The following is a 6438-nucleotide window of genomic DNA, read 5'->3' on the forward strand; positions in this document are numbered from 1 at the left end:
GCTTTTTGTCTCTCACTCCTGACTTACTATACCCTTGCCCCCAGCCTTGCTGACGCCCCTCACTCCCAACCTGCAGTCCCTGCCCCCCACCCCTGATCCTATGAACACACACACAGTGCCCCTATGCCTGTGTACAGGCACACACACACACACAGTGCACATGCATGTGTGTACATGAACACACACACACACACACACACACACACACACACACACACACACACACACAATCTCTGTCTCTGTCTCCACGTCTCTCTGTCTCTCTTATGTGCAAGCAGGTTGCTAGGGTCTCTAAATAGAGCACATGATCCCCCAACAACCAATCACCTTGCCTTGCTGCTCCCAGCCCCAAGCAGCCAACCTGGAAGTGCCTGGAATAAACAGAGGCAGAGCAAAAATCTGGACATTTGCTTGCATTTTAAAAACCTTCCTGGACAGGAGGACAGGGGGCCATAAACAAGGACACACACAGGAAAACCTGGATTTATGGTAACCCTAACTCCATGCCTCCTCATAGCCAGTGTTTAGGACTCGTGCCCTGCTTATCATCTGCAGTTACATTACTTGACATGGCTCTATATTTTAAGATATGCAGGAACCAATGTCCTAACAGAATAGCTTTTACAATGACTATTAACAAAAGCCAAGCTCAGGATGGGAAGGACTACAGTTTTTATGGTGATATTTCTGTGTTAACTGTATTCTTGTTGTTATATGTGTGACTCAGATGACCTCATTTTCCTATGCACAGGGAATGAAGGGTTAAGTGCCAGGACTGGCTACATGGAGGATGAGATCAGATGGACCCTTAGCATTAAATGAGTTTTGAATAGTTTTGTTGACATGTCAATCCAAGAGGTGTCCAGAGGAGATAAACATGATAATAAGAGAGCAGGTTTGTGGGGGAAGGCTCCTGGCCAAAAATCTGGAGGATTGAGACAAGTGAAGGAGCTCTGGGGAGCTGGAAAGCCTGGAATAGGCTGGAATAGGAACAGATGAGTATTTTGGGGGGGTTGTCAGACCTGTGTGGACTGGCTTAGGGACAGAGGAACTTCTTAACCTCTTTGGTAGCAGTAGACAACTTCTGGTTGTACGGCCTTTGCCTCAATAAATACATGTAATGATGAGACTGTCTGCTGTACTACTTGGAACTTTGAGTTGTGCTCTAAAAGAAGTGAAGCCTCTGTTTCAGGAGTGGAATTACATGTGAGTTTCTTGAGTTAGGGCCATGGGGAACCAAGGACACTGATGGATCAAAAGGTGAGGATCCTCCTAGTTAGAAGGAGTCTGGGCTCTATCCCTGCTTTAGAAACCATGCCTGGGCTGGCTTCAGAGAGTGTGCTCAGGGACCACAAAAGGCCATGATAGTCCTAATTCCCCCTCACAGACTACCTCCCACCCCGTGGAGGGCACTCTGTGACATCAAGGTCAACCACTTGATAGGGTAGGTGTTTAGCTAGCACTGCCATGTTTAGCTAACACTGCAGCCATTGAAATGTCAAGAATGAAAATATCTAACCACCAGAAAATTCAAATTATACAGTCAAACGATCAGGAATAATACCAAACTTGAAAGAAATTTCTATTAAAAAAACATGGTATACTACAAAATCCTCCAGTGAAGTAAGCAATTATAATATGCTCCCTCAAGTTCACATGCTATTATTTTGGCCTTGGTGACTTGCAAAATGACTGAATCTTCTTGTTTCTTTGCATGATGTGTTTGAACATCCTTTTGAAGTTATTCCAAGTTCAACAGGTGATTTTGAAAGGTAAGTGGACTATATTGTTATATTTTTTACTGTGGTTTTGTCCTAGGATTCTGCAGAAATATTTTGAAGTAAGCAACTTTAAATCCCGTGATAAACTGTATGATATGGTTAAAAGGAGTTGAAAGGTTGCTACAGACTGGGTCAACTTTTAGAAAGGACTGATATATTCTGCTTTACTGAAGATTTTAAGGTTTTTGACAGAAGTCTTATTCAACACAGGATTTGACTGAAGATTAACAGGAAAATATGAAATAGGACCTTAAAAGTTTAAGTTGTGGCACAGTGGCAGAAGAAGAGAAGTTGAGAGAACAAATTAAATGAGCTCAAATTAATCAATGGTATGATATATTAGATTGTTACAACCTGAAGCATAAGTTCTTTTTAAGCCTCCATAGAGCATGCAGTTGGTAAAAAAAAAATTGTGTAAAGAATAATTCAGAAAAGAACCTTATTTATAAAGCAAATGTGCAACCACAATAAACATTTTAGAGAAAATTCACTGGATATACACAAGTAACAATAATACTGTAAGAGAAAGAAGCAGAGGCGAAGGAGTTACTAAAGAATTTGGAAAAACAGGTATGTGGATTGAAGGAAAGATAGTAAAATTAGACAAATTAGCTGGCAGTGCTAAAGCTGTACCCATGTTTGCATTCCCAGGAACAATATAGCCCTGTCCCAAACCCTACTTTACCAAATATTTCTCTAATAAGTGCCCACGTTTCTCTAGCAGTTTAATAATGGTTATATTAAATGAGGGGGGAAAACAGAAGGAAAGAACAATACAATACATATGTAAACAGCTTTTGCTTTTCCACCCTTAACTAATTTCCCCACCTAATATCCTCTTGGTTTATGTCTTTCTCTGTCTCTCTTTTTAAAATGGTATAATTTTTATCATACATATTGGGAAAAGATTTTTTGTGTTTCATTATACTTTGTACAAAAGGACCCTGATCTTGACCAAGTATCTGGACACTACAATCCTTATAACTAGCTAACCTAGATTTTAAACTACTTAAGGCAGAAACTTTGAACTGCCTGTGGTCTTCCTTACGCACATGTAAAACAGTAGTAATTCCACTACAGTTAATGAATTCACACCATTGTAGGCCTCATAAAATCAGAATGAGGCCCTGCCATTTCTATTTATCTGCATATGCCAACAACACTATAAAATGCCCAACATGTTAAACAAAGAAGGTTCTCTGGATGCCAGGATGAAACTAAATCAGCTCCTTGGCTTCAGCACACAAGTCAGAGCTTTTTAGAAAGAGTATAGAATAGATTTTTATTTATTTCCAGAAATGCTTTACAGCAGTGGCAGCAATGTGGGCAAGAAACAGTGGGCTAGAACAACCCGTCCAAGGGCAGGCCAGCTAGCTTTGGTGATATTTCAGTGCTGGGGGAGGGTGAGGGAAAGGGGAATTTCTCTGCAGCTGTCCTGAGACCGGACAGTTAGGAACTTCACCCACAGCACAACTGCTTCCCCCAGCCCTGGCCCCCTGCTCTCTGGCTGTTTGTGGGTTCAGCTTCCAGCTAGTGGGGAGCTTTGTCAGAGCTGGGAAGCTGCAAACTACATCAATGTTGCCCCTGCTTCTCTCTGCTTTCCCCTTTTGCCCCCATCTCCCAGCTGCAATGCAGGCATAGCTGGAAGCTGTCCTCCTCTGGCACAGCTCCCTGTGGGCTGGAAGCTTTAGTCACACTGCAGCCAGGGGGAGGGAAGAACAGGGAGAAGTGACATCAGTGTGGGCACAGCTCAAAACAGCTCCTCTGCTTGAGCCCACACCATGAGCAGGCAGTGAAGAGTTGCCAGGGCTTGGGGAGGTAGGGAAGGGGAAGCAATAGCAGCCTAGGAACAGCTGGATGATGCATTGCCTCTATATAGTTCGTCATTGGCCATCTCTTGCATGGATGCTGTCAGAGGAGCTGATTTGGGGATGTAGAGCTTCCAGCTGTACCCATGCTGCTTCCAATTTTTGCCACTTCTGGCTCCAGCATAAACACAGCTTCCAGCCTCGGCACCATGGCTGGACAGTTTCCAATGTGCCTATTTCTGTTGCTATGAGGTTATGGAACGAAGGTAAGGATGTAGAGAGAAGCAGAGGTAATGCAGAGACAGTTTCAACCCCAAGCAGTGTTTCAATTCCCACCAGCTGGAAACTAATCCATCAGACAGTCAGGGAGAGGGTGTGGGCTTGGAGAAGCAGCAGTGGCTTGGGTGCAAGCAAAGCCCTCCAGCTCTGTTGGCCAGATTCAGTGTCTCTGTGAGCTGGATTGAGCCTGTGGACTGCATGTTGCCAATCCTTTTTAAATGCTGTTTTACAAGTTTTAGGGTTAGGGACAGACATTTGAAAAGCCTGAGCCTAAATTGATTCAATATTTGCAGATTAGTCTAACCTGGTTAGGCTGAACTGATTTGTAACTGCACAGACATCCCTTCTGAACTAAGGAAATGCAGGCACATGCCTGCAGTGACTCAGGCTAGAAGCTAGGGGGAGCTACAGCAGCCATCCCTTCATTTCCATAGTGATGAGGTTGGGGGGGAGGATAGCCAGGCCCCAGCAGAATGCTGTGATTGGGGGGGGTTCCCCTCCTCCCCCCACTGTTCATAAAAGAGCGCTAAGTTTCACTGCAGGGAGTTACACAGGGAGTTGTTAGCATTTATCAGCCCATCAAACAAAACAGAAACCTCACTCACTAGTTCAAGCTCTTCTTAAACAACATTTTTCCAAGTAAGGAATGGGACACACACACATACATTATCAGTTACCTGTTGATTAGCTCCCCAAATCCAGTCTTTCCTGTCTGCCTTTGTCCTGTCTCCCATACTCCAGACTGTAGTCAGTATATGGTATACTAGCTGATGCTGAAATGTGTATGTGTAAAGAAGAAGGGAATCCCTGCTTCAACAGGGAGTGCTGAGGGGAAGAAGGGTGAGAAGGAAGAAGACAGGCAGGTGCCCTGTACCTGCAGCCTCTGCTGGAGTTGCAGCCAGGGAGAAGAGGAGTTGGGCCAGCCCTACTGGGCTGGAGCAGAGAGCAGAGCCTGCCAAGGGTTGCAAAGCATCTGGGATGCTGAGGGACTCTGATTTAACTTAAACTAGGAAGGGGTCCAGGACTGACACTGCATAAATCGGTTAGACCCAAATCAGTTAAGTCTGATACTACTACATTCAACCAGGTTTATCTCTAGCCAATTTCAGCTATTTTACAATTGGTTTATGTGCACTAAAAATATTTTCTTTTACAGGTCTAAACCAGTTTCTAATAACTGAAACTGGTTTATGTGTAATGTTTGTCCCTAGCCCAGGTAAATAGTAGGCCATACAGTTTCTTAGGGAAAAGACTGGTTTGTCAGTCTAAATACACCAAAAGGTACTGTCACATTAGCCTCCTATTACACGTGGTTATCAGTATAGTCTGTCACTCCTGTCATGTCTCGTGTGACCAGGGGTGTAGTCATAACAGTCATGTCAGGCTCCATCACTTGGTATGGTCAGTGAGCATTCAGTTAGGATACTGTCAGTGATACTATACTACCATTACTTGTAGCAACTTTGTTAGTTGTAATAAACAACAGGCTCTGTTTCTCAGTAAAAAGAGAGGTTTTATTGCTCCCAAATGACCAGACACTAACACCATGCATCAGGCACAGCATCAGTGAGATTTATTTGTTAGACAAAATGCTGGCATAAAATATGGCCCCTATCACAGTCCTTAAATTCACAGTTCCCAGGCTCCTTGATCAAACAAATTTAGGTTTATAAGATATACCTTCTGGTTTCACCAATTGCTAGACATATAAAGATGACATCATTCACACTAGATACAAAATCTCTCATCAGATGGGGGAACCTATTTATCAGGACACTCTGAGAAATATTTTGGTGTTTAGTTCCCATCATATCCATTGTTTTCCATGCACTGGCCTTCTGAGAGGCCTAGAAGTTAACAGTCCTAACTTTCCTAGCATATCTGCTCAAGCCACATATGGTCAGGTTTCTGGTCATCAAAGTCTATGGCTCAGAGTGTTATTGAGTTTGCTTTAGTTCATGCTGTTAATGGGCCTCTGTATGATTTCTATGATTTCAAATGGCTGCACCTGTCTATGCTCCAGTGCGGCCTATAGTATACTTGTTAAAACACTGTAAGAATATCAGATTTGGGGAGTGGGGGGCACTTCTGAATCATGAGTAAACTGTGATGGATACCACCATCAAGTCCATCTGTCAACATCCCAGAAAAGGGTTCCCTCACCAACGTCAAGTCTGATGTGTCATCAAGGAAACCAAAACCAACAAGGCTACTGGACCAGATGGCATACATGCCAAAATCTAAAATGAGGAACTGGTACTGAAACTCCACAGAGTTATTCTTCAAATTTGGAACAAAAAAGACCTGAGAAATGCCAACATTGTTACTGCCCTCATTCCATGTGTGAAACTATTGAGGAATGACTCTCCTTTCCACAGCAGGGAAAATCCTTGCTCACATCCTTCTATGTCTTGCTGAGGAAGTCCTGTTGGAATCTCAGCATGGTTTCAGACCATCCTGTGGGAAAACTGACATGATCTTTGTTGCCCACCAGAGCTAGGAAGGTAGGGACTCCTGGGAAATGGAGTCCACTACAGCCCAATCCAGCCCATTGGCTGGACTTGGGCTTC

General features: G+C 43.6%; 1 long non-coding RNA gene across 1 annotated transcript in view; it reads right to left on the reverse strand.

The window, feature by feature from the left end:
* Window positions 1–5014, reverse strand: part of LOC109321907 — a 6337-nt gene extending 1323 nt beyond the window's left edge. Inside the window, exons 1-2 of the long non-coding RNA XR_002104209.1 lie at window positions 5004–5014; window positions 4208–4214 (exon numbers count right to left, since the gene is read on the reverse strand). This is a non-coding gene — a long non-coding RNA (uncharacterized LOC109321907). The remainder of the gene's footprint in view (window positions 1–4207; window positions 4215–5003) is intronic.
* Between the last annotated feature and the right edge of the window lie 1424 nt (window positions 5015–6438).

The sequence above is a fragment of the Crocodylus porosus genome, unplaced genomic scaffold, assembly GCF_001723895.1.
Source record: "Crocodylus porosus isolate Cpor-Errol unplaced genomic scaffold, CroPor_comp1, whole genome shotgun sequence".
NCBI lineage: Eukaryota > Metazoa > Chordata > Crocodylia > Crocodylidae > Crocodylus > Crocodylus porosus.